General features: G+C 35.1%; 1 long non-coding RNA gene across 1 annotated transcript in view; it reads left to right on the top strand.

Annotated features, from left to right (window-relative positions):
• Positions 1 to 26609, top strand: part of LOC114612260 — a 94737-nt gene that overhangs the window by 23960 nt on the left and 44168 nt on the right. The window contains exon 2 of the long non-coding RNA XR_003709973.1: positions 22236 to 22298. This is a non-coding gene — a long non-coding RNA (uncharacterized LOC114612260). The remainder of the gene's footprint in view (positions 1 to 22235; positions 22299 to 26609) is intronic.

The following is a 26609-nucleotide window of genomic DNA, read 5'->3' as shown; positions in this document are numbered from 1 at the left end:
ACAGTATTCCTAAGAATGAGGAAAAGATTTATCTCTGTTGAGCCTACATTTCTCAATTTTTTCAGAATTATACTTAGTCAGAGAGGATTCAGGATAATTTCTAACATAAAATATCATTGGTTTAAGCAGAAACAAAACCTCGAGAACTTTGAGACTCAACGTGCTTGAAGAAATTCGACAAATACTTTTTTTTGCTATTGTGTGTATTCTTCAAATTATGGGGGCTATCACAATGAGTATAAACACTGGCATATCTGTCTTCCTGTAGTTTCTTTGCACTGTAATGGGAGAAGGTGGATTTTTTCCTCTTCGAAAATATCTGAGAGACATTGTTCCATATTTAGAAAAGTAGAATCATTGATCCATGTAAGACTTCCAAACTTCACTGGAGTTCCTAGATCCAGTAATTACTTCAAAAATAGTATTGTGGCTTTGGAGACACATTTCCAAGCATATTTTTAGAACCAGAAGAATCCTGTATTTATAAAAACAGGACATATCATCACTGCTCTGATCCTTATTACATCGTTAAGTTTCCATCATCGCTGCTTCTCATCATCCATTTACCTTACTCATTACCTGATCCATCTGCCATGGAGAAATCTATGTAACTAAATTCTCACTGGTTAAAAATAGACCAAATTAATCATATTAATTACATAATTGGAACTCTAAGACTCCTGTGCTTATCACAAGGCATGTTTCATTTTGTCTAAATGTAAGGTTGCATGATCACCTTCAAATGCATACCCATGTTTTATCTAAACTCCATATGGTTTCAATCATCCCGAATTAATACAGATTAGAACAGAGAGCATGCTATTCCCCCAGGCAAGAGAAACCCTGATAATTACCCTAGAGTCACAATTTTTCCATCAAAATACTAAGTTGTAATTACTATTTAAACAAGGGGCAGGGCATTCTTATAGGATAATTGTATGTTTTCCTTGAGCTTTTCTTCATTTCTAATTTTTCTTAAATAGCGCTGCATCACAAATTATCTATAACTTTTCAGAACAAAAGATCATGCTCCACTATATATTTTAGATAAATGCAGATTTATTTAAGCAAATGTAAAGATCTGTTCTTTGAAATAATCTTGAAGCATCAGCATGATACTGGTAGTCTACAAAAATAAAATGTTTTGTGTTTGTGTGCAGAGTTTTATGTACAGATCAAATTTTGATCTTGTAGAGGTCATAGAAAGATCTCTTCCCCAAATTTATATTTCAAGTAGAAAAATAGTAGAATTTGGTTTAAAGCCAAGATTAACAGCCTTCCAAGTTCATGCAATACTTTTTAATCATGCATGTGATTTTTTTTATTCTTTGTGGATTCAACTTAGTATATGGAAAAGTTATCAGCAAAAGAAATTCAGCTACATTTGAAAAGAACGTAAGTAAATTATGGAAGTTCATAATTGTACCTGAGAATATTTAAACAAAAATGCATTTAAAATAGGCCATTTGTTGAAGAACATAGCAAAAGAAAATTTCTGAAGTGTACTATTCTTATAAAGTGTAGTTTGTTCTAGTGTTACTTAGTGATGATCCAGTAGTCATCACTAAAACAGAAATTATGTACATTATTCCTGTTTTGTTGTTGTTGTTCTGACCAAAGAAATTAGCACAGTCAAGATTCTGTCAAACTCAAAATTATTTAATTTTACTTATTTTAATGAATTTTAATTGTTCACCCTCAAACCTAATGTTTATACTAGATTAAAAGGTGGATGGTAATACAGGAAAGGTAATCGCATACTGTTTGCCTCTTCCAATACATGTAGCCTATAATAGCAGAAGATCTAGGCAAAAATGGAGCCAGGGAGTGGAAACAAGGAAATGAGAGTCAGGAAAAAATGCAGCCAGCTAAAAGTTTCACAAGTGTTTATTTTTAGTTTTTTAAAAAGCCCTGAGATGTGAACCAGTGAACCTAGGTTCTTATTCCCATCGTATAAAGTCATCATTCTGATCTTCAATACAATGATCTACAGTAGAATATACTTCCATTTGCCCTGCTTTATTTTTTTAAAATGTTAAATGATGTAGTTATACAAAACCACACTGTTTCATATACACAAACAATAATGGTAGCATCTTTGACTTTTATAGGAATCCTCCTGGAAATTTATACTCACATATCTTTTTATTATTTAGTATATTCAATTGAGTATAAAAGTCTGAAAGTTTTTAAAATGGACATGAAATTTCATCATATTTAATAATTACTATGTAATAGACATTTTAACCTCTTTAGGTCGGTCTGCCTACCAAAAACCTTTCAAATACCCAGTAAGTAATTATTGCCTTTATTCCTGTTTGGAAGAAGAAAAGGGTTTATTTTAGCTTACAATTCCATAGGGATCCATCATAACAAGTAGGCACAGTAGCAGTTGTGGAAGGCATGAGGCTGGCTGATTACATTTTCATATCCGTCAGAGAAATCAGAAAGAGAGAATCGGAGATCTGGTGAGGTTTTAAACCCTCAAAGTATGTCACTTGTGACATAATTATTCAAGCAAAAGTTCCATAACATCCTGAAACAGGACCACTAAATATTCAAAAGCATAAACTTATGAGGGGTGTCTTTCATTTGAACCACAACAGGATTTCTGGTCTACCTTCAATCTTACCTGCTCATTCTCTTTCATATGATCCTGCCTTATAGTATTCTAAATATTCCAGTAATTTATTCCAGTAAATGATGCATGACATTCCAGAATGTTCATTATTTTGTGATGGGTTCCTTCCATGGCAATGTTAGATTTGTTTTTTGTTGTTGTTGTTGTTATTCTGTTTTGTTTATGTTTTGTTTTTTGGTTTGTTTTTCATGTTTTTTGGATTAAGTCAATTTAAATTTTTCTTAGTACTACCAAATATGAGTATATGGAAGTATAATAAGAAAGCTCCTTTCACAGAGGTCATTCTTTTCAAGGAATTTTTCATGACAATTTGACAAGGGATAATGAAGATATTAGGAGTGGACTACTCCTAAGATAAATTCTGAAATATTATAATACAAATTAACACATATATGATGCTTTGTAACAGTATGCTTGGGGAAATAAATTGTAGGGTGTAAACTAAGCAATAAACTTTTTGAAAGGGAGCATACTGCTCATGTTCACTCCACGTATGTAAGAAATTCTTGTAGCTACGCCAGCATATATTACCACTTCATGAACTGAGGAAGTATAGTTAAATGGATCCATTCTTTATGTTCTGGAAGTTTATCATAAAGCAACCATCATTGTGAAATTACAATACCTGTAATTAAACCTGGTGGATAGAAGAAATGCATTGTTTTCAAGGAAAACAAATCAAATGAAACTATACAGCCAGCTTTGACCCCAGCTTTCCATAGTCAAACAATTATGTATGTTAAACCAAGTGTGAACTCAACTTATTCAAGGCTAATTTAAGTCACAATAGGTACAGAGCACACCTAGATATTATATTTAGTTCTCTTGCTTCATTCATTTCATACTATCGTCCTCCTAAATTGAAAGCATGCTATAAAAATAATTAAAACTATTAGTAAATGCAAATATATAAATGTTTCATTTTTCATATTTTCCACTTTCAAATTGTAAAAAACCATATATTACACTAAGAAATCTGAGGTATTTTGCATTAGAATGCATTTGAAAACTATTTTTAAATGATCAAGTTGTAGAGCTCGCCTTGTAGTATATTTGAAAAATGTAACTGATGAACCACACAAGTAATGATGTCATTCATTTTATGATGTTTATCTTTTTGTTTTAATCCTGTTCCTATAACCTTGGTAATTATGACACTAGAACCTTTCTTCCTTGGGAGACTTCCACTGTCATTGTGGAATGCCAGGCAAATCCTTGTAATATGAATCCTATAAAGTATATAATTTTTAAATGTTCAATGTATAAAATAAAATTTGAAATATGACAGACTTACTCTTAATGTTTGACTGTCATGGTCTGGGTCCGTATAAAACAGTTATAGATTTGGTTTTCACATACTCCTCCTTACCTTCTCTTTGTGTCTGTTCTCTATCACTAACCCAACTTCACATGTTTTAACTGTTATAAATTGTTAAAGAAAAAAATATTTCATGTTCAAGAACATTTTATTACATTTTATCATTTTAAAAATTTACTAAGCATTTTAGAGCACAAGACTGCTCCTGGATAATAGATTCTGCATGTAAAATATTGATTATTTATTCAAAATTAAAGAAATAAAGGTTCCCTGACACTATTGTAATAGCTTTATTATTTAATTTTTTATTGACAGTAGATGATTAAATTCATTAAGAAGTTAGAATAGGCCTTATGTTGTTACAGATGCCTTTAATCCCAACACTGAAAAGTCAGAGGCAGGAAGATCTCTATGAGTTTGAGGGCAGTCTTGTCTACACAGTGAGTTTTAGCCCAAGTAAAGTTACATAATGAGAAAAGTTCTCAAAAACACAAGAAAACAAAGAAGTTAGCAATAGGTCCCGAGCAGGATGAGAACATTGAGATCTCAATAAATAAAGGAGATAAGTAAAACAAAAATTATAGGTTAAAATGTTAATCTAGTAATATATAAAATATAAACATATAAACATTGATTTAGGGATAAATATAAATAAAAATATAAAGTACAAAAATATAAAGACTGATTTAGGGTTGAATATCCAAATTATATTTTTGAAGATCTCTGTAGACCTTTTCTATGGACAACAGAGTATATAGGCAGAGAATGTTTTGACAAGTCAAGATAGCATACTGCGTGCGCGCTTGTGTGTGTGTGTGTGTGTGTGTGTGTGTGTATACATGTATATTTATAAAACATCTATGCTTTAATGTGAAAGAGATCCTAGTATTGTGCTCTTGCAAAGCTGGGCTGCTATGCTCTCCTGAAGGCCCAAAATCCAAAATAATGTTACCTATCAAACTAAATCTGCCTAGAAAACATAAAAGGTATATTTTTTTATGAAAAGGTGAAAATGTATAATGCTTTCAAAATGCATATTTATAGACCTAGGAAGGAATCTACACCTACAAATTTTATTATAGTTTAAAATTATTTTTTCATAATATAGAAAAACAGAAGTATTTTTCCCAGTGAATGATGAGCAATGTTATACTGGCAAAGAAAAAAAAAACCACAGTTACATAAAGTTTCTGTTAATAAAATCATGCAAGTGAAATTAATCTCTAGTTATCAGTGGGGGCTATTGCTTCAGATAAGAATTTGCTCTTTACGAGCCACCATTGGTGAAAAGTCTTTCCGAAGGTCTGACCACTTGCTTCAAATACTGCAATAGATATTGTTGTATGCATGTTTAGTATTAAGTCAAGAAAACCCTAGTGGCACTTTCCATTGAAAAAGGAATTTATTGGATATTTATGGCTTTGATAATCAATACTTAATACACACCTCTTCTATTCCCTTTTGAATCAGAAATTAGTTAACATAAGGCGTAACTACTGAACTAATAAAAAATTTCAGATCTAAGCATACTTAGTAAGCCTCACTTAGGAAAGGGGCCAGATTACAAAATACCCATAAATAGCATAAATGCTTTTCTTACAGGAATATTAGTTAAACTTTGATGATCTTTTATATCATTTTTTTAAAAATGATTTTCTGATTTGGTGTGTATTGCCATATGTCTGGATGCATATGTGCTTGGCACTCTTGGAAGTAAGAAAAGGTGCTTGGACCTGGAGTTACAGATGTTTTCGAGCTGCAATGTCTGTGCTGAGGATCAAACACAGGCCATCTGGAAGAATAATGGTACTTTATCCCAGTGTGTGTGACCACCAAGCTCCAGCTGCACACATCTTTCTGAACATTTTCAGTTGCATTAATTACAAAATTATGAGTTGCATTATGACATTTCAACCATATGTAAAATACATTCTCAACATACTTATTAAGTATGTTACCCACTTACCCATCTTTTGTTCTTACCACAAACCTACCCCTCTTCACTCTGCTGAAATGGTTCAACTTCTCTGTAACATCATTAACTACATAAACTTGTTTATTTTAGATATGACATGAGTTATTCTTTAAATAGGGCTGTGATATATTTAATATCTCAAATAAAGCAAATATTTATGGCCTGAATGTTGAATGTATTGTTTGGTTGCTAAGTCTCAAATTGGATTTTTCAGGTCATTGTAATACAAATTGATATGTCTTCATAGCAGAAATTTTTGTATGTCATTTTTTTCATTTATTTATTTATTCACATTACATTCCAATATCTGCACCCTATTCTCCCAGTTACCCCCTCCCATGGCTCCTCCTCTCATTCATCCCTCCCCTTCTCCTCTGAGAAGGAGGAGGCTTCCCCTGGATATCACCCCACCCTGGCATATCAAGTCTGCAGGACTAGGCACTTCCTCTCCTACTGAGGCCATACAACACAGCTCAGGTAGAGGAAGGAGATCCACAGACAGGAGTCAAATTCAGGGACAGCCCCTGCTCCAGTTGTTGGGGGATCTGCGTGAAGACCAAGTTACACATTGCTTCACCTGTACGAGGGCCTAGGACCAGCCCATGTATCCTCTTTGATTGATGATTCAGTCTTTGGGAGGCACCAAGGTTCCAGGTTAGTTGACTCTGTTGATCTTCCTGTGGAGTTTCTATTCTCTTTGGGTTGCTGAATACATCCCTGAATTCTTCCTGCTCTGAGGTCCATCGAATGCAGACTGTGGGTCTCTGCATCTGTTTTAGTCAGGAGCTGGGCGGACCCTCTTAGAGGACAGGTATGTTAGAAACCTGGCTGTCACCATAACAGAGTACCATTAATAGTGTCAGGGATTGGTTCTTGCCTATGGGGTGGGTCTCAATTTGGGGCAGTCATTGGTTGGCCATTCCCTCAGTTGCTGCTCCATATTTGTCCCTGCATATCTTGTAGGCTGGATGTATGTCAATTCTTAACCCATTCAAGACTCCAACGAGTCTGCCAGTTACTTGAAAGCCAAATCTTTATACCTGAAAATGTCCAGCTATGTAAAAGAATCAGAGATGATATTTTTAAAGTATTAAAAAATATTAATGTTTAGATAATTGTATACCATACTGTTTCTTTCTTTTGAAAGAATAAAATTGAAATTTATAAATCCATACTAACTAGTACCCTAGTTATCAATTTAATCCATTTATTAAATAGTTTTTACCATCATATATATATATATATATATATATATATATATATATATATATATATGAATCATATAATACATGGGAATATCAAAAACATTATTACTTTATTTGCAAATACCTGCTAGAGAGACTGAAGTATGACTTTTAATTATGCACACAGACATGTCAGTAGTGAGTAAACTTATTTTACATTATAAGTATTTTAAGAAACCATGTTCACCTACAATTCATTCTTATTAAAGATATTTTCATATGTTTCTTTTGGATAGTAAGATGACAATATGATTTTCTAACAAGATTCCATTGGTGGCTTATAGATCATAAAGAAAAATAGAATAGGGACTTTAGTTTTTGCTATCACTCCAAATCATTTTGTTTTTAAGAGTATTGTATGTCCAATCATTCTAACTTGCAAAAGAAATTCCCATTATTGTCTGATGACTCTTAATTTTTTATGTGACTAAAAACTTAGTGTGTAGTTCTTTTTCTCTTGGAGAGTAACATTCTTATTTTTTATTTTTTCTTTTTTTTTATTGGATGTTTTATTTACATTTCATATGTTGTCCCCTTACCCCATCCCCTACCCACCCAGGAACCCCCTATCCCCTCACCCTTCCTACTGCTTCTCTGCGGATGTACCCCTACCTACCCCCCACTTCCACCTCCCCAACCTCAAATTCTCACACCCTGGGGCCTTCATGAGGCCAAGGATCTCTTCTCCCACCTATGCCCAGCAGGGCCCTCCACTCTTACATATACAGCTGAAGCCATGGGTCCCTCCCTAAGTACTCCCGGCTGTTTGTTTAGACCCTGGAAGGTCTGGTTGGTTGGTATTGCTGCTCTCCTCATGGGGCCACAAACACTTTCAGCTCCAATGGTATTCACTCTAACTCCTCCATTGGGAACTCCATGATCAGTTCAATGTCTAGTTGTGAGCATCTGCCTCTGAATATGTCAGACTCTTGAAGACCTCTGAGCAGACATCTATATCAGGCTCTTATCAACATGCACTTCCTGACTTCCACATCACCATCTACCTTTGGTGACTCCACATGGGATGGATACTCAGGTGGAATGGTCTTCAGATGGCCCCTCCTTCAGTTTCTGTCCCTCACTTTGTCTCCATATTTGCTCCTTTGATTATGTTGTTGCTCCTTCTAAGAAGGACCGAATAACCCCCACTTGGTCTTCCTTCCTCATGAGCTTCATGTGGCCTGTGAGTTGCATCTTGGGCATTTCAAGGTTCTGGGCTAATATCCAATAATCAGTGAGTGAATACCATGTGTGTTCTTTTGTGATTGGCTTACCTCACTCAGGATGATAATTTCTAGTTCCATACATTTACCTAGGGAATTCTCGAATTCATTGTTTTTAATAGCTAAGTAATACTACATTGTGTAAATATACCACATTTTTTGAATCCATTCCCCAGTTGAAGGACATCTGGGTTCTTTTCAGCTTCTGGCTATTATAAATAAGGCTGCTATGAACATAGTTGAGCATATGTCCTTGTTATATGTTCGAGGATCTTCTGGGTATATGCCTAGGAGTTGTATAGCTGGATCCGCAGGTAATGCTTTGTCCAATTTTCTGAGAAACAACCAGACTGATTTCCAAAGTGGTTGCACCATCTTGCAGTCCCACCAACAATGGAGGAGTGTTCCTCTTTCTCCACACCCTCACCAGCATCTACTATCACCTGAGTTTTTAATCTTAGCCATTCTGACTGGTGTGAGATGGAATCTCAGGGTTGTTTTGATTTGCATTTTCCTGATGACTAAGGATACTGAACATTTCTTTAGGTGCTTCTCAGCCATTTGAGTTTCCTCAGTTGAAAATTCTTTGTTAAGCTCTATACCCCATTTTTTAACAGTGTTATTTGGTTGTCTGGAGTCTAATTTCTTGAGTTCTTTTTATATATTGGATATTAGCCCTCTATCAGATGTAGGATTGGTAAAGATCTTTTCCCAATTTGTTGGTTGTCGTTTTGTCCTATTGACAGTGTCCTTTGCCTTACAGAAACTGCAATTTTATGAAGTCCCATTTGTCAATTCTTGTTCTTAGAGCGTATGCCATTGGTGTTCTCTTCAGGAACTTTTCCCCTGTGCCCAACTATTCGAGGCTCTTTCCCACCTTTTCTTCTATTACTTTCAGTGTATCTGGTTTAATGTGGAGGTCCTTTATCCACTTAGACTTGAGCTTTGTACAAGGAGATAAGAAAGGATCAATTTTCATTCTTCTACATGTTGTTCTCCAGTTGAACCAGCACCATTTGTTGAAAATGCTGTCCTTTTTCCACTGGACAGTTTTAGCTCCTTTGTCAAAGATCAAGTGACCATAGGGTTCATTTCTGGGTCTTCAATTCTATTCCATTGATCTTCCTGCCTGTCTCTGTACCAATGCCATGCAGTTTTTATCACTATTGCTCTGTAGTACAGCTTGAGGTCAGGGATGGTGATTCCTCCAGAAGTTCTTTCATTGTTGGGAATAGTTTTCGCTATCCTGGTTTTTTTGTTATTCCAAATGAATTTGAGAATTTCCTTTTCTAACTCTGTGAAGAATTGAGCTGGGATTTTAATGGGAATTGCATTGAATCTGTAGATTGCTTTTGGCTAGATGGCCATTTTTATTATATTAATCCTGCCAATCCATGAGCATGGGAGATCTTTCCATCTTCTGAGATCTTCTTCGATTTATTTCTTCAGAGACTTGAAGTTCTTGTCATACAGGTCTTTCACTTGCTTGGTTAGATTTACACCAAGGTATTTTATATTATTTGCGACTATTGTGAAGGGTGTCATTTCCCTAATTTCTTTTTCAGTCTGTTTATCTTTCATGTAGAGGAAGGCTACTGATTTGTTTGAGTTGATTTTATAACCAGCCATTTTGCTGAAGTTGTTTATCAGGTTTAGGAGTTCTCTGGTGGAAGTTTGGGGGTCACTTAAGTATACTATCATATCATCTGCAAATAGTGATATTCGGACTTCTTCCTTTCCTATTTGTATCCCTTTGACTTCTTTTTGTTGTCTAATTGCTCTGGCTATGACTTCCAGTACTATACTGAATAGTTAGGGGGAGAGTGGGCAGCCTTGTCTAGTCCCTGATCTTAGTGGGATTGCTTCAAGTTTCTCTCCATTTAGTTTGATGTTGGCTACTGGTTTGCTGTAAATTGCTTTTACTATGTTTAGATAGGGGCCTTGAATTCCTGATCTTTCCAAAACTTTTATCATGAAGGAATGTTGAATTTTGTCAAATACTTTCTGAGCATCTAGTGAGATGATCATGTGGTTTTTTTCTTTGAGTTTGTTTATATAGTGGATTACATTGATGAATTTCCAAATATTGAACCATCCCTGCATTCCTGGGATAAAACCTACTTGATCATGATGGATGATTGTTTTGATGTGTTCTTGGATTCAGTTTGCTAGAATTTTATTGAGTATTTTTGCATCGATGTTCATAAGGGAGATTGGTCTGAAGTTCTCTTTCTTTGTCGGGTCTTTGTGGGGTTTGGGTATGAGTGTAATTGTAGCTTCATGGAACGAATTGGGTAGTGTTCCTTCTGTTTCTATTTTGTGGAATAGTTTGAAGAGAATTGGTATTAGGTCTTCCTTGAAGGTCTGATAGAATTCAGCACTAAAACCATCTGGTCCTGGGCTTTTTTTAGTGGGGAGACTTTTAATAACTGCTGCTGTTTCCTTAGGGGTTATGGGACTATTTAGATGGTTTATCTGCTCCTGATTTAACTTTGGTACCTGGTATCTGTCTAGGAAGTTGTCCATTTTGTCCAGGTTTTCCAGTTTTGTTGAGTATAGGCCTTTGTAGTAGGATCTGATGATTTTTTTGAATTTCTTCAGTTTCTGTTGTTATGTCTCCCTTTTCAGTTCTGATTTTATTAATTTGGATAATGTCTCTGTGCCCTCTGGTTAATCTGGCTAAGGGTTTATCTATCTTGTTGATTTTCTCAAAGAACCAGCTCCTGGTTTTGTTGATATTTTGTATTGTTTTTTCTGTTTCTATTTGGTTGATTTCAGCCCTGAGTTTGATTATTTCCTGCCTTCTACTCAACATTTTTTTTTTTATTTTGACTTGTGTCTTAAACATACACTTTGTGTTAAAATAGTCATACTGGTGAATTTAAAACTTTGTTTTCTATAGTTAAATTCTTACCCAAATGCTGCTTCTCTCAATTCCCATGCATATTGCTCTGACAGTTTCTATGTTTCAAAAGCTAAGTTGGGCAACTGGGGTAGACACTGAGACACCACATGACACAGAGATGTGAGACATTCATCATTGAGCCTCCCAGAGACCTCTGCCATCCTCTGATTTAGGATCTTCTCACCAGCAAACAGGGCTTGCTGTCCCTGCACTGCTTTTGAAATATATCTATGCAATTTCAGCCCCCAACACCACCACCAAAAATGAAAAAACAAACAAAGAAACAAACAAACAAACAAACAAAACAATTGTCAACTTATACATTCAGGTCTTTATTCACTTGGTTCTTTCTTTATAATAACATCAGGTCTCTCTGGGTGTCACCCCCCCCCACTAACACATCCCTCCCTCCACATGGTCCCCACTAGTTGACAAGGGACTTGGTGAATCTTCTACTGAGACTGGACAAGGTAGTCTAGGCAGGGAACAGACTCTCAGACATCCCCTGCTTCAATTGTTGGGAAACCCACATGAAGACCAAGTGCTCACATGTTACATATGTGCAGGGGGGGCCTATGTCTAGACCATGCTCACTCTTTGGTTGTTGATTGAGTCTCTGGGAAGCACCAAGAGTCGAGGTTACTTGACTTTGTCGGTCTTTCTCTGGAGTCCTTATCGTTTTTTGAGTTCCTCAATCCTAATCTCAGCTCCCCAGCTCCATCTAATGTTTGGGTGTGAGTGTCCATCTGTATCCATTGAATGCTAGTTGAACAATTTTGCTAGATTCCTGTCTGCAACCATATGAGAATATTATAAATAGTGTCAGGGATTAGTGCTTGCCCATGGGATGGGTCTCAATTTGGGACAGTCATTGGCCATTCCCTCAGTCTCTGCTCTATCTTTGTCCTTGCCCATCTCATAGGCAGAACACATTTTGGATCAAAGTTTTTGTGGTGGGTTGCTGTCCATATCTCTCCACTGGGAGTCCTGCTTGGGACTATCACTGACTTCGAGTTGTACTACAGAGCAATAGTAATGAAATCTACATGGCATTGATATAGAAACAGAGACATTGATCAATGGAATTGAATCAAAGACCCAGAGATAAACCCACACAACTAAAGACACTTGATTTTTGACACAGAAGCCAAAACCATACAACAGGAATGGGAGAGCATCTTCAATAAATGGTGCTGGACTAACTGAAAGACTGTATGTAGAAGAATGCAAATAGATCCATATTTATCACCCTGCATAAAACTCAAGCCCAGATGGATCAAATATTTCAACATAAAACGAGATACACTAAATCTAATAGAACAGAAAGTAGGGAATAGTCTTGAACTCATCATCGATACAGGAGAAAACTTCCTCAACAGAACACCAATGGCTCAGGCCAAGAATTAATCAATGGGACCTCATGAAACCTAAAAGCTTCTGAAAGTCAAAGGACACTGACATTAGGGAAAAAAAGATTTTCACTAACCCTACATCTGGACTATTATCCAAAATATATAAAGGACTCAAGAAATTAGATACCAATCATCCAAATAACACAATTAAAAATGGGGTACAGAGCTAAAGAGAGAGTTCTTAGCACAGGAGTCATGAATGGCTGAGAAGTACCTAAAAAAATGTTCAGAGTCCTAAGTTAACAGGAACCTGCAACTGAAAAAAACTCTGAGAGTCTACCTTACATGCATCAGAATGGCTAGAAGCAAAAACCCAAAGGACAGCACATGCTGGAGTGGTTGTGGAGCAAGGGAAATACTCCTCCACTGCTGGTGGATTTGCAAACTTGTACAATGAATGTCTCTCTTGATTTCCTTTTCTGTTCTATTATTTGGTGTATCCTATTTTTCCACAAGACCACAGAGTCTTGATTGGTAAAAATAATAATCGAATGTGCTATTATTATAGTTTTATGCTATATATAATGGTAATAAATTATAATAATATACTATTATGCAATCTGCATTGGAATTGCATAGAGTATTTCCTTGTGTTACAATCTCTTTGCCCACAAATTGTTTCATCTATTCTAATTCCTTTGTATGTATACAGAGTTACCAAGTTCATAATAATTTTATGTGTCTACATAAATAATCTCTACTGTTTTGGGACTCACTAGAAATACTCTGACCAAGATTTTAAAAGGATATTTTTTATGCCAAGTAAGTGGGTTTCTGTTAGTCTATGGTTCTTGTGTAGAGCAGTGTCAGCTCAAGTGGCTTAACTTTTTTAAGGTATGTGTTTGTGCCTGTGTGTGTGTGTGTATGTGTGTGTGTGTGTGTGTATTTGTTTACAAATAAAAATTTTAGATAACTAAAAAATCATATGATTTCTTGAGGCTTTTATAAATAAGTCAAATAAAAATGGGCTAGGAATCTAAACAGAGTTTTCATTAGAAAAAACAAAAATGGTTAAGAAATACTTCTAATGTTTAACATCCTTATCAATTAGGGAAATTATATTCAAGTAACTTAGAGACAGGATGGCTAAGATCAACAAAATAAGTAACACCAAATTCTGGTGAGATGGTGGAACCCTCATCCTCATGTTGCAGGAATGTAAATTGGTGTAGCCACTCTGGATATCAATATAAAGGACCATCAAAGGTCTGCCATCAAAAATAAATCGACTATATGACTCAACAATACATCTACTTAGCACATGTTCAGAAGATTCCACATCCTCTTGATACAATTTTCATTGCCATCATATACTCATTAGCCAGGAAATGGAAACAGTCTAAGTGTTTAATAGGTGGAAAATGAAAATGTAATACATATGCACATGGAATTCTACTCAGCTATAAAGAAAAGAAATATCATGAACTTGCAGGTATGTAGATAGACTCGGAAAATATTGTATTAGGCATGATAATCCAGACCCAGACAGACAAAAGCTGCATATTCTCTCATCTGTGGTTCCTTGCTCCAAAGCCCGGGATCTGAGTATACAAGAGAATAAAGGGATCATAGGAGGGGAAGGGAGGTTTGGAAAGAAAGATCAGGATACAGGCAATGTGACATGGGAAATGGAACCAAAGCGAGAGAGCGCCTAGTGGGGAGGGGCAGAGGCTATCAATACAGAAGGAGGTTTTCTTGACTAATTCTTAATTATATTGTGTATTCTTCATCTGTTTCTCCTTCTACCTTATCTCATTGTATCCTCCTCTCTCCTCCTTTCCTCTTTTTTCCACTCATTTTCCTTTTCTTTTGTTTTTGTTTTGTTTTATTGTTATGTTGTTGTTTTGCTTTGTTTTCCTAGCTACAACTTACAGAACTACTTTATTGAATCAGTGTTTGGTGCCTGAGCATACTTGATTCTGAATTTAGGGAAAACAGTATTCAGTATTTGAACATTACATATAAATATAATATTTACACAAGACACTTTGTCATTGTCTTAGAAATCTTTATAGAGTTAACATTTTGCTTTCCCTTAATTATGTTTTAAACCATACATGAATGGATGCTCAATTTTGTCAAATGTTATTACTTGATATTTGTTATTTAGCTCTAAATATTGTAAAGAGTATTCTGTGGATTTTGATCAGATTTTTCATTCTTGTAATAAACTTCATCATCTCATGCTACGTAATGTCTTTATATCTGGATTAATTGAATTAGCTAATAGCATGTTAAGGGTTTTTGTGGTTGCAGTCATGAACAATGTTGATTTGTAGTTTTTCTATTTAGAGATTTTCTTGCATGGATTTAAAATTGAAATAATAATTAATTTTAGGAAATGAATGAAAGCCACTACCTGTTTTAAATGTCATCCAAACAATGGTATAGAATTGGTGTTAAGTCTGTCAGTACTGTTTACTGTTGTCTGTGGAAATCATCTGCATCTTTGAGGAAACTGCTAAGTTATAAGTTCAACTTCCTGAATAGCTTTAAATGAATTGTGATAAGTTGTCTCAGGATAGAAGAGTGGATTTTTTTTCAAAATTTTATTTCAAAGAGTTAAATCTGATGGAGAAATGGCTGAGCAGTTAAGACTGCTCACTGCTTAGCGACAAGACCTGATCCTAACCCCTAAATAACATCCTGTCCTCTCATGAACACCTGTATTTCAGGCTGCAAGCAGCCCAGTGTCCTCTTCTTTTCTATACAGACATGCATGAACACATACATACACATTCACACAATTAAAGCTTTCATTGCAACTGTTGGCTTAAACTTTTAAGTACATGTATGTGTGTGCATAAAACTCTAGCAAAATAGATGTGATGGTGCATGCTTATAATTCTCACATTTTCGAAGAGAAAGCAGGAGGATCAGGAGTTCAATGTCATACTTGACCACTTATAAAGTTTTAGCTGGCACACATGCACATAGGCATACATCCATGCACACAAATAAAATAGTGTAAAAGACTTGACCTATTTCAACAGAGATGTCCAATTCATCTTCATATGGTTTTTAATTTTCCTTACTATCTTTAGATATCTGGGGATGACTCCATTGTTTCTGTTATAATATTGATGGCTGGATCTTCTGACTTTCCATTACTGTAGGACTTCTGTCAACTTGATGGGTACCATAAAAAACCCAAATGTTATTTCATTGACTTTCTCTCTTTCTCTGTTGTTAAATTTATTTGTTTATGTTCAAGTCTCCTTCCTCTCTCTACTTAGGCTATTATTATGGGTTTTGGGGTTAGAGTGTGAAGGAAAAATTTGAGGCATTTTCAGTGAATACACTTAATTAATTTCCATTTGAACACTACTGTAAAAGCATCTCATAATTTTTTTATGTCACATTTTCAGTTTTTCTTTCTTCCTCCTTAATATTTTATAATTTCTTTTTGTTTGTCTTGCTTAAGATGTCCTCTATAACCCATGGGTTACTTAAACACATATTGTAATTTGAAAGTACTTGGAAATATTCTACTTTTCTGTCAGTTGATGTCTATTTTGCATGTGTTGGAAGAAAAACCACCACTACCACCACCACCAACAACAACAAAAACAAATAAAAAAACCAAAACCCACTTTGTGAAATCTAAATGTGGCAATACACTATTGAAACACTCGTAGTCAAGATAGGAACGGGAAGACTAGGAATTTGTGAACAACTTAAGCTCCATAGCAAAACCTTGTTTTAAAATTAATAAATATTTAAACCAATGTATCACCCTCTGTGATATTTCAATTGTTAATGTTTTGAGGTTTGTTTTCTAGGCTTTTGTTTTTATTTTATTTACTTTTTATGTTATCCTAAAACTAATTCATTCTGCCATGGCATCTTTGCACATGTATATGCATGTATGAATGTGTGTGTGTGTGTGTGTGTAGTGTGTGTATGTGTGTGTCTGTGTGTGTGTGTAGTGTGTGTGTGTGTTTGTGTGTGTGATTACATTTGTTTTCATTTGTTTCCCCTCCCCCTAACCCCCCTTCATTAACTCTTCTTTAAACTTGTCTTCTCCTATTCCAGTGATGTTGGGAAAAAGGCATCCAAATTCCTTATTTTATCTTGGGAACACTTTGGCTTCCAAGCTAACATTTATAAGTGTGGGTTAGAATGCAGTCACAGTTCCTTCTCTGGTGTTTGACTATAGGAAATGGTAATGTCCTACCTAGGCAATGGTGGTGTATGACTTTAATCTCAGCCCTCTGGAGGCAGAGGCAAACAGATCTCTCTGAGTTCGAGGCCAGCCTGGTCTATACAGTGAGTGCCAGGATAGCCAGGGCTACACAGAGAAATCCTGTCTTGAAAAAAACTAAACTGGAAAGAAAATTTAAAACAGCATTGTCCCCAAAATTACTGTCCTTGTGGGCCACTCTTCTTCTGATCCCACAAAAAAAAAAACAAATAAAACAGAAACAAACAAACAAATTAAAACCAGCCAAAGCAAAAAACGAAGGGACTCACAAGCATGCCAGTTCTCAGAGCCAGCGTCTCCAGCCTCCTTGCCATAGTCTCTCAGTCTGTCACAGTCTTCTGTTTTATACATATTCTTCAGGGATATTGATGGTATTTAATAGAAGATTTAAATAAAAACATTTATTCCATGCTCCTAAACACAAAAGTTTGCTCCTTTCTTTTCCTTTGTTTCTTTCATTTGGAATTGGGAGGCCACGATACAACTTTTACATCAGTTTATTTATGGAAATTAAACATAAAATTATTGAAAACTAATTAATGAGTTTTTACTGAAAGGGAAAACTTCAGCTTGAGAAAACACTTCCATTGGCAATTCATATTGAATATGCTTTTCCCTTCTGGTCTTCAATTTCTTCCTGCTTGTTTCACAAAGTGTTTCACTCTAATACATTTTCTCTGGACACTAGCTTCACTGTTTTACAGTGACCTTTTCTCCCTCATTTTAGAGTAGTTACCGAATGATACCCCATGGGAGTCTCATCCTCTCGGCTTACTGTTATTCCCCTATGCCGATTATAAAAGTAGCAAACACTAGTGCTTAACTGTTGCATAACTGAACAGTAACTGCGAATTTAAAATTTTCACTGTCTGTCCACCTACTTTGTGCAGCCTGAATGTACAGGAGCTTTAAATTTGCACTGTACAATTCTCTACCCAACACTCTTTAGGCTTGTGGTTAAGACTCTAGAAGATTTTGCCCAGAATTTTTCAGTGTAGGAGAAAAGCAACTGCAAACTTCAGCACATGTTGAAGGTCAAGTTCTATTGTGTAGTACTGCGTGCAGTTTTCAATTACAGACAGGCAGAATCCCATGATGTTTCCCAGATGGGCATGTGACATTCACCCCTAGTGCCCCTAAAGTGACCTCATGAATAAGATAATAACCTTTAAAACCATTGAAGGCTAGTTTCCTAGTTCTCTGACGTTCACAAATAATGTTTAGGCAAGTCACGGTTTGAATTGTCAAATAATATTTAATATATGTGCATTCCTGGAGAGGGAGCCGGATCCATTACTCAGATAAGGCACTGAACATCATTTTAGACTTACTACAAACATAATTTACTTTAATACACAATCGCTCCCAAATTTTCAATCACATATGAAAATGTAGGCCTTTTACATAAGGTGCTCTGTATCTTTGGCTTAAATGTTAACGATGCTTACTTTGCTACTTGGCTTTACATTTTGCTGGAGAAAATATTTAAAGATTGAATTCACTCCACTTTTATTAGAAAGTATGGAAATGTTTGTACATGGGAAAAATCTCACTGCATGCTAGTATGGAAATTCACCAGGGAGGGGGAAAGCAGTTCATTTTATTGCCTAAGAGCTGTTGATATACTCCCTGAATCTTTCAAAGGCATCTTTCATGCCACACAGGCAACCCACAGCCAGTAAGAGAACAGAAAGAACACTTCTCACATGTGTCAATCTTAGCAAACTTGCATAGCAGCTGTGCTAGGTAGTGATGGGGATTATCACAAGACCCAATTGCAGGGTTTTGCCTGCTGGAAGAGACACCCCAGCCTCTCAGGGGACCACTTTGTTGGAGATGGGAGCAATAATGCATCTCTGTTGCTAGTGGATATTGTGGGCATGTAGCACAAAATTGGTGCTAGATAAAATCAGAAAGTAATAAAAATGCAAAAAAGAAAACTGGGAGGTTTGGTTTTGTTTCGAAGTCTTAAAGTGGGAGAACAAAACAAATGGGCTAGGTTTGTTGTGTTTATAGAAAAGAAAACATTAGATATGCCTTTAATGAAGAAAACTCGCAGGGCAGGGCATTCAGTCTTCCGGCTTGAGAACCGTTTGGGTACACTGAGAAATAAAGTTGCAAAGTAAGCATGTTCAGACCTTTATTTGCTATTTTTTGTTCTCTCTCTCTCTCTCTCTCTCTCTCTCTCTCTCTCTCTCTCTCTCTCTCTCTTTCCCTCTCTCCCTCTCTCCCTCCCTCCCTCCCTTCCTCTCTCTCTCTTTTTCCCTCCCTCTCTCCTATGAGCCAGAGTTTTCTGTGCAAATGAAACAGGCGTTGTAAGAATGAGATTCACTTTGGACGACTCTTCACATTCCAAGTCATGACTGCGTTAAGCAGCACAATCCCATCTCTGGTTGATGGGCAGAAAAAGTGGGCAGCTTGCCAGGTAGACGTTTCCATGACTCCAAGCCCCCAAAGGTGATGCGTTTTTCAGCTAATTCAATGAAGAGTGGGCTGAACTTTGGGTCTAAACGAGACAATAGCTGCCTTCGCAGTATCAGCAGAATGGTTGATGGGAATGCGCTCACTCTACATTTGGCAGAGAATCATGTGACCTGACGACTGAGATTTTGTGATGGTGCCAACGGAGACTTGGAAGCAGCAAACGGGCCTGACTTTTTTCTTCTTTTCTATCAAGGATCAGAAAATGGTGGATCTTAATACTTGACTTTAGCCAGACTCAGCAAACAACTGAGCTTTGAAGCACAACTTCGCCTTTATTCTGGGCTTTTGGCAGGCCACCAGGAGGCTGTCCCTTTCACGCCTGATAAATTCTGCTGCTTATCTCTAAAGAGAGAGAGAAAAGGAAAATAATAATAACAGAATATTGAGGCATAACAAGTGAATCCTAAAATTGTATGTGCTTTTTTTCTTTTCATTTTTTACCTTTTCTGACTGCTGATTTTTTAAAAATTTTATGTTAATACCCTTTTTTGGTTACTGAAGAATTCAAGTAGTTGGGTTATTTATTTATGTATGTATTTGGTTCATAATGAACAGGCATTTGAACTGGTCGAACAGGACTACAGAGCAATGAGCATGAGATCATTGCAGCCGAGTAGCAAACTGGCACTCAGCCTTTTCACCCCTTCGGTTCGGGAGACGAACGTGTGCAGTCCTCATTTCTCAAGTCAGCTCAGCCTGGAAGGATTCCGGGTCTCTCCCACCTTCTACCCTTCTGCTGCCAGTTGATGGCAACGATTGGTGCAGATTCTGCGCAGTGCTTTGTGCTTGGAATATGGAGAAGGAAGAGAAGGAAGACAAGCTCTCTGGACCTCCTTCTCTGAGAAATACCGGGAGCCCTGAAGAAACAGAAAAAAAAAAAAAAAAAAACCCAAACCAAACAAAAACCCTGAGCTTCTCAGTATTCGCAAGAGAGCCGGAAAAATACTGATAATGGTGCCGTACGCCTGCGTGAAAACAAAAACAAACAAAAATGCAAACTGAGACAAACCAAAAAAGCAAACTTTGACTTGTCTAACTCCTGAGACATCGGGCTTCGTTAAGCAGCTTTGGAGGCAACACAAACCTATGAGCCTTCTTTGTTTTTATTTATTTATTTTTATTATTATTTCAAAAAACAATCAATGGCCTAAGAGCAGTACATTGCACTTGGTGAACCCGCACTTTCATATCAGGTATAACTTTTGTTGTTTCTTTTTTTGCTTTCTATTCCATAATTCAGGGTCCTTGCAGTTTCAATTTATTCTTATTAACTCATTACCCGCTTTACACTTTTTCTTTTGCTTTCCTACTCTAATCGTGATTAGCATAGACACTAAACTGAAAATAGAAAACTCTCTACAGACTTATGGCCCTGCTTTGATTGTGCACAGAAGTTTTAGGCAGACTGTAGTGTGTGTTATCTCTGATTTTTGTTTTCAGTAATATATTTTGTGGAGAAATAGGCTTGGGAATCAGTAGTACAGGAAGTAAAACCTTTTTTGTGACTCATAATTTAAAAATGTAAAAGAAGAAATTTCTCGAAGTTCTAAAAAGAGAGCTTAATTCAAAAATGCATCCACATAACGCTAAATAAAATTACTTTTTACACTGGTTGCAGCTTAGAAGAGAGATGGGGATTAAAAAAGGGCATATTCTCTGTTGTGAAGTAAAAAAAAAAAAATAGCTTGTTCCTTAATAATTCTACTAAAAATACAAGGAAAAAGAATTTGCCCTAGAGCAGTTGCGAAGTGTTGCAAGTTGCCCTTCACTGTTGCGGTGGGGAAAGTCTGTACAAAGTTGCTTCAAGTTCAGAGTTGCTTTGGCTCGGCAGGTGAATACATTGTATTCTAATTATTTTCTCTATTTGTAGAAGGAAATTGCTGAGCAAGTTCAACAGCTTGTAACAACAAAATGCAGTTTTTCCTTTTTTAGTAGTAGAGGATGATATATCCCCTTTTTAAAATTTTCTTCATTAAAAATGTTTCTAAAAATGTAAGAAAATCTCAGAAAAGAAAAAAATGCTTTGAGATATGCAGTGTGTGTCAATTAAGATTACAATTTTCATACTAAGAACTGACATGATACTATTATCCATGAAGAATAAACTTTAGCATAATTGTTATGATTTCAAAATTATATTTCATGATATCATAAACAAGTAGGATAAACAAAGAGAAATATTATACAGCTGGTTAATTGTCTTCCTTTGGTCATTTGTGAAGGAATTATTAGACATTACACAGACCTAATATACAGATAAGATTTGAAGCAATGTTTTATTGACTTTATTAGTTATTGTTCACTAATTATTTGCAGAATAGCTCTTCTTCCTCCTTTGTTAGTGGAAAGCCAACTTCCAAAGGCTTAATTAATATTGATAAACCTTTTTTTCATGTTTCATGATCCTTTAGTATTTAAAAAAAACATTATTTTGAATGTTAATTTTAGGAGCCATTAATCTCCACACTCTTAATTATCTTATTAAGCTCCATGCCAAATCCAAAGCTCTTTTCAGCGTTCACCCTTCATTGTGAAGAACTAGTCACTTCCGTAAGAGGCACATCCTTTTACTTTCAGAGCTGCTCCTGTGAAAGCAACCCCAACCAAAATGAACATGTACGGCAAACTGTGAAAGTAGTTCTGTGTCATATGAGTATCTTGGGGTGGGGCCCTCTGACTCTGCCAAGCCTTAAGAAAAAGACTTTTAAGGGTTTTCCCATTATGACATTGTTCTGTCTTCCTGTCCACCTCCTTCCGTTGTTCACAATCTACATAGATGATCCTTGTAGGTGCCAGTTGTCTGATATTTTCCTTTTGTGGTTGTTTTAGGGGAACATTTAAAGTGCATATGAGAAGAGAAGAAAAATGACCACAGGAGAAAAATCATCTCAGGTAAAATGAAAAGGCACGAGTGTGAAGTGTAATTAACCTTGAATATTAAAGAGAAAATGATTATGTCTGTGTTTGGTATAAGAAATTGTCCTTCCCTTTATGAAGGTACCTATTGGAGTTTTCTTTGATGGTTTTCTTTCAAGAGTTTACAGTATTACTTGCCTTTGTAAACCTTTTGTTTGGTTTTGTGATCAATGCCCAGTTTCCATCTTTCTGAGGACATACGTGTATGTTGATTTATACAATACAGGTACAAGATGGTTGAATAGGAATCTAATTAATAAAAAGACAAATCTGTTGTCAGTGGTTATACCATATAAAAGGAAATAAAATCTGAGAGAAAGGTATAAACTCATAGTCTGATTTTCATAGATCTAATAAGACAATAAAGCTAAAGTATACTTTGTAGAAAGAAAAGCTACAGCCAGCGTTTCCTCTTTTATTAAACATGAAATGTATAAATATATGTTGAAATACTTTTATTACAATTGGGTGCATGATTGTTGATTATTTACTACAGTTTTAATAAGTAGATGAATGATTTGAAAATAAATAACGATGAAAATTTGTGTAGGCCAAATTATCTGTATTAAACTCTAGAAAATACATTCTATTTTTATTTATTTCAAAACATGCCAGATCATGAAGTAATTACTATGCAGTATTATTTTTCACAATGAAGATATAATTAAGAAAAGTTAAATCATTTTAGATATGAGTGAAATGATTAACGACTGTACAACTTACAATTTTGCTGCAGATGAGCTTAACATTCTAAAAAAAAGTACACGTAACTGGTTTTATGTGTGCTCAGTGGGTTGCTTTCTTACAGTGTAGTAGTTTACAAAATTAAGAATCATTTATTTCACTTCAACCTGTTGAACAGAGAGAAGTTATATGTGACTGTATATTTTGTTGAAAGGTCAAAGATCTTGGAAAAGAAATTTAAATGTATTTTGTTGAAAGGGAATGTATGCTCTTTGATGTGATACAAAGAATCCAGAATAGCAGGAATAACACAGATCATGTCATTGATTTTAGATTTTTGATATCATTTTTTTCTCACTACTGTAAAAGTTTAATTTCATCCCAACTCTAGACATTTAAAATTTGTGATTTTTGTGTTCTTTACCTAGTCAACAAGATCTCATTTGTTTTACAAAAGCTATAATGTGACTAAATCTCAAAAATCATTAGCTGAATTTTATGTGAATAAATACAGTCACTCTAGTGTATATACAATTTAATAATTTCTGTTTTAGTTGTAGACTTATCATACTATATCTATGCTTTACAGCAGCATAATTCATATAGGCATATATTAGATTCTTAATTAGAATAGTTTAACAATAATGCTAAAATATTCACAATTAAAAACAAAAGCAATCTTTAAAAAAAAAGAAAGTAAAGCAAGATCTTGGAAACTACTTTTTAATCCTCATGTTTATAAACCTGTATTTAAGTCAGTGTATTTATGAGGCTCTTTAACTGGGAATATGCATTCTGAGAGTACAGGCTTTAAAATATTTACACTACAATATTAATTTTATTTTTATCCCCTACTTGCATTAGATACTTAGAACAAATGCTACATTAGTAAAACGTCCATGTGAGACGATGCCCATTGGCATAAACCCGTAGATCCGATCTTGTGGTGAAGTGGACCGCACAAGCTCGTTTCTATGGGTCTGTGGCAGTGTGGTAATCTGACAAAGCACTATTCTGAAAGTGCTACTCAATCACATCTCAGTACACTCCTGTTAACACTCCACTATTTTACATAGCCTTGGAACATTAGTATTTCCTTTGTTCTTTGTGTATATATTAATCCTCACATGTCTTACAAGGCAAGTTTTAATTGTCGACTTTCTGGAAGTATTTGTAGCAGAGTCATTCAAAGTTAAATTCCAGTGCAATAAACTGCTTTCCAAAGGTTGGTGTTTCTAAATAGCTGGCTTTCAGAAAAAAAAAATCTGTGTGGCTGTTGTCAAGAAACCTCAGCACTTTTTCTGTGAGTTAATGTGTCTTATCCATTTCAACAACAGAGGAAAGTCTATCACTAGATTTTTATGTTACAATGGAGCCAGTGTCTCTTCAAAATTGAGGCCTAACGCTACTGACTTTTAAATTTGCTCACCGCTAATTAAACTGTGGTAACAGAAGACATTTCACATGACCTATACTAGAAACCCACCAGATTAGGGTAGTCCTGTAAGGTACAATTGAAGTTGATTTGTAAACTGCTAGAATATTCTATCCACAACCTTGCCAAGCCCTTAGGTGTTTGGCCGCCATATTTGGAGGAGCGGACTGAAGATATGATAAGGAGTTTGAAGAAACATTGGAAGCTGTGTGCATCCGGGTTGAGGTAGTAGGTTGTATGGTTTAGAGTTACACCCTGGGAGTTAACTGTACAACCTTCTAGCTTTCCTTGGAGCACACTTGAGCCATCGAGGAATTCTTCATCTCTTTAATCTGACTGAGCCAATTTCTGTTCAAGAAAGTAATGTGTCATGAGTATGTGAGGCCTTAGTGCATTTTCCTGATCATTCCAGACCTGACAGTTGGAATTCTGCTTGTGTCTACTTGTGAAGCAATGACACAATGCTATTTCTCATCGGTTGTGATTTTGTGTTTACCATTCTAAAGAACAGATGAATAGTGAATTAAGTTGTGTTAATATTGAAACTTTGGTTTCTTTCCTCAACGGATTCACAAAATTTGATATTTAAAAGAGATTATTGGTTCTTTTTTATTTCATACATAGAAACTACAAATAGAACATGTCTAAATGATAATAAATTCCATAATATATTATCTGTGTTTTCTCATGACCCATCACTTTCTATCTTATGTTATAGCTATATATATGTTTACTTATATTTTCCATACTAGACTGTAAGCTCCTTGAGGGCAAAGTCCATGTCTTATTTTTTGTTGTATTCTTTTACTGCTTATACATCTTAATAGTAAATATTTACAGGATCAATAAATGGGCTATAAGATTTCACTGTGAAGATTTTTTAAATATAAATTTTCTTTATTGACCCAATTAAATTTTCATAACTGTAAGTTCCAGACTCTTCTGAGTCAGTAATATATCGACATTTTTTAATGTTTTGATTTATTCTATAAATACAATTTAAAAATTTGGAATAATTTTTCTCTGGAATAAAAAGTAGAATGAATTTACTACTTACCTCATTATAGTTTCTTGTTTTAAATAATGCATATCTGTGTTAACCATTTAAATACCTTTTTTCCAGACAAACCATTTTTCTTTTAAATAGTAATTTCAACTACATGTCACTTTAAAAGTCTCATTTAATAATTTTAAAACTGCAATTTTTGTGTTTTGTGTGTTTTTCTTCTCTTCTATGTTCTTTCTTTTTCAAATAACTGATTTTTTTTCTGTTGTGAATCCCACAAGCACGTCATGAAATTTAATGATTAAAAAAATGATGTAAAATGCAATTTTAAAATTTGGAAACATTTTCATTTAAAGGAAAGGCATATTATATTAGCATGTAATAAAGTAAATGAGATGTTTTAGAATACTTTTTGCTTGCTGTCCATTTTAGTGTATTCCAGTGTTACAATATGTTACTGATTTCATCTTGCACAGATTATTTTCACCTCTAAATTTAAGTAGCTTTTGACATTAAAACCTTTAATTTATAACTACAATTATCTTAATAAATCATGGAATATATCCTATAATCATACATATTTTATACATATATAGTATGCAAATATATCACCTTAATTTTCAACTTTGTGATCATTAATTTTTTTAGAATATAGTATATAGATATCTAAAATATTTTTATTATTTAAAAGTTACCAGTAACAATACTAAATAAAGAACGTATAAATGCTGGTATACAGAATAAATAAGCATTAGAAATTAAACATCAATTATTTTCAACCATTGTTTTGTGAGATGCAGTTTCCCTAATAGGTAAGTCAAGTCTAGGCCTCACCATGATGCACGGTATGCATTCGAATTTGTGGATTTTCTGCTTTAGCTTTCTGGGGGCGGGAGTTCTAGGCATGTGAAACCAAATCTTACCAAAGTGATTATTGTATATGAGCAATATTACTAGAGTCTCAGGAAAAAAAATGTTTTTGAGATCATGTCCCCAAAAGCAAACTCCAAGAAATAAAGAGAAAGTGTATATTGGAAAATAGAAAGTGATATTCTGTCATATAGTGTTGGTTGGACACAAATATGGGAGAAAAGGCCAAGAAAGTAGTTAGCTAGGATATCTCTGTCATCAATTAGTCCGAAAGGTAGCATTCATTTCGTGT

Source organism: Grammomys surdaster, unplaced genomic scaffold (assembly GCF_004785775.1).
Source record: "Grammomys surdaster isolate TR1022 unplaced genomic scaffold, NIH_TR_1.0 126153, whole genome shotgun sequence".
In the NCBI taxonomy this organism is placed as follows: Eukaryota; Metazoa; Chordata; class Mammalia; order Rodentia; family Muridae; genus Grammomys; species Grammomys surdaster.
The sequence above is the reverse complement of the archived record's forward strand: the minus strand, read 5'-3'. Positions and strand labels throughout refer to the sequence as shown.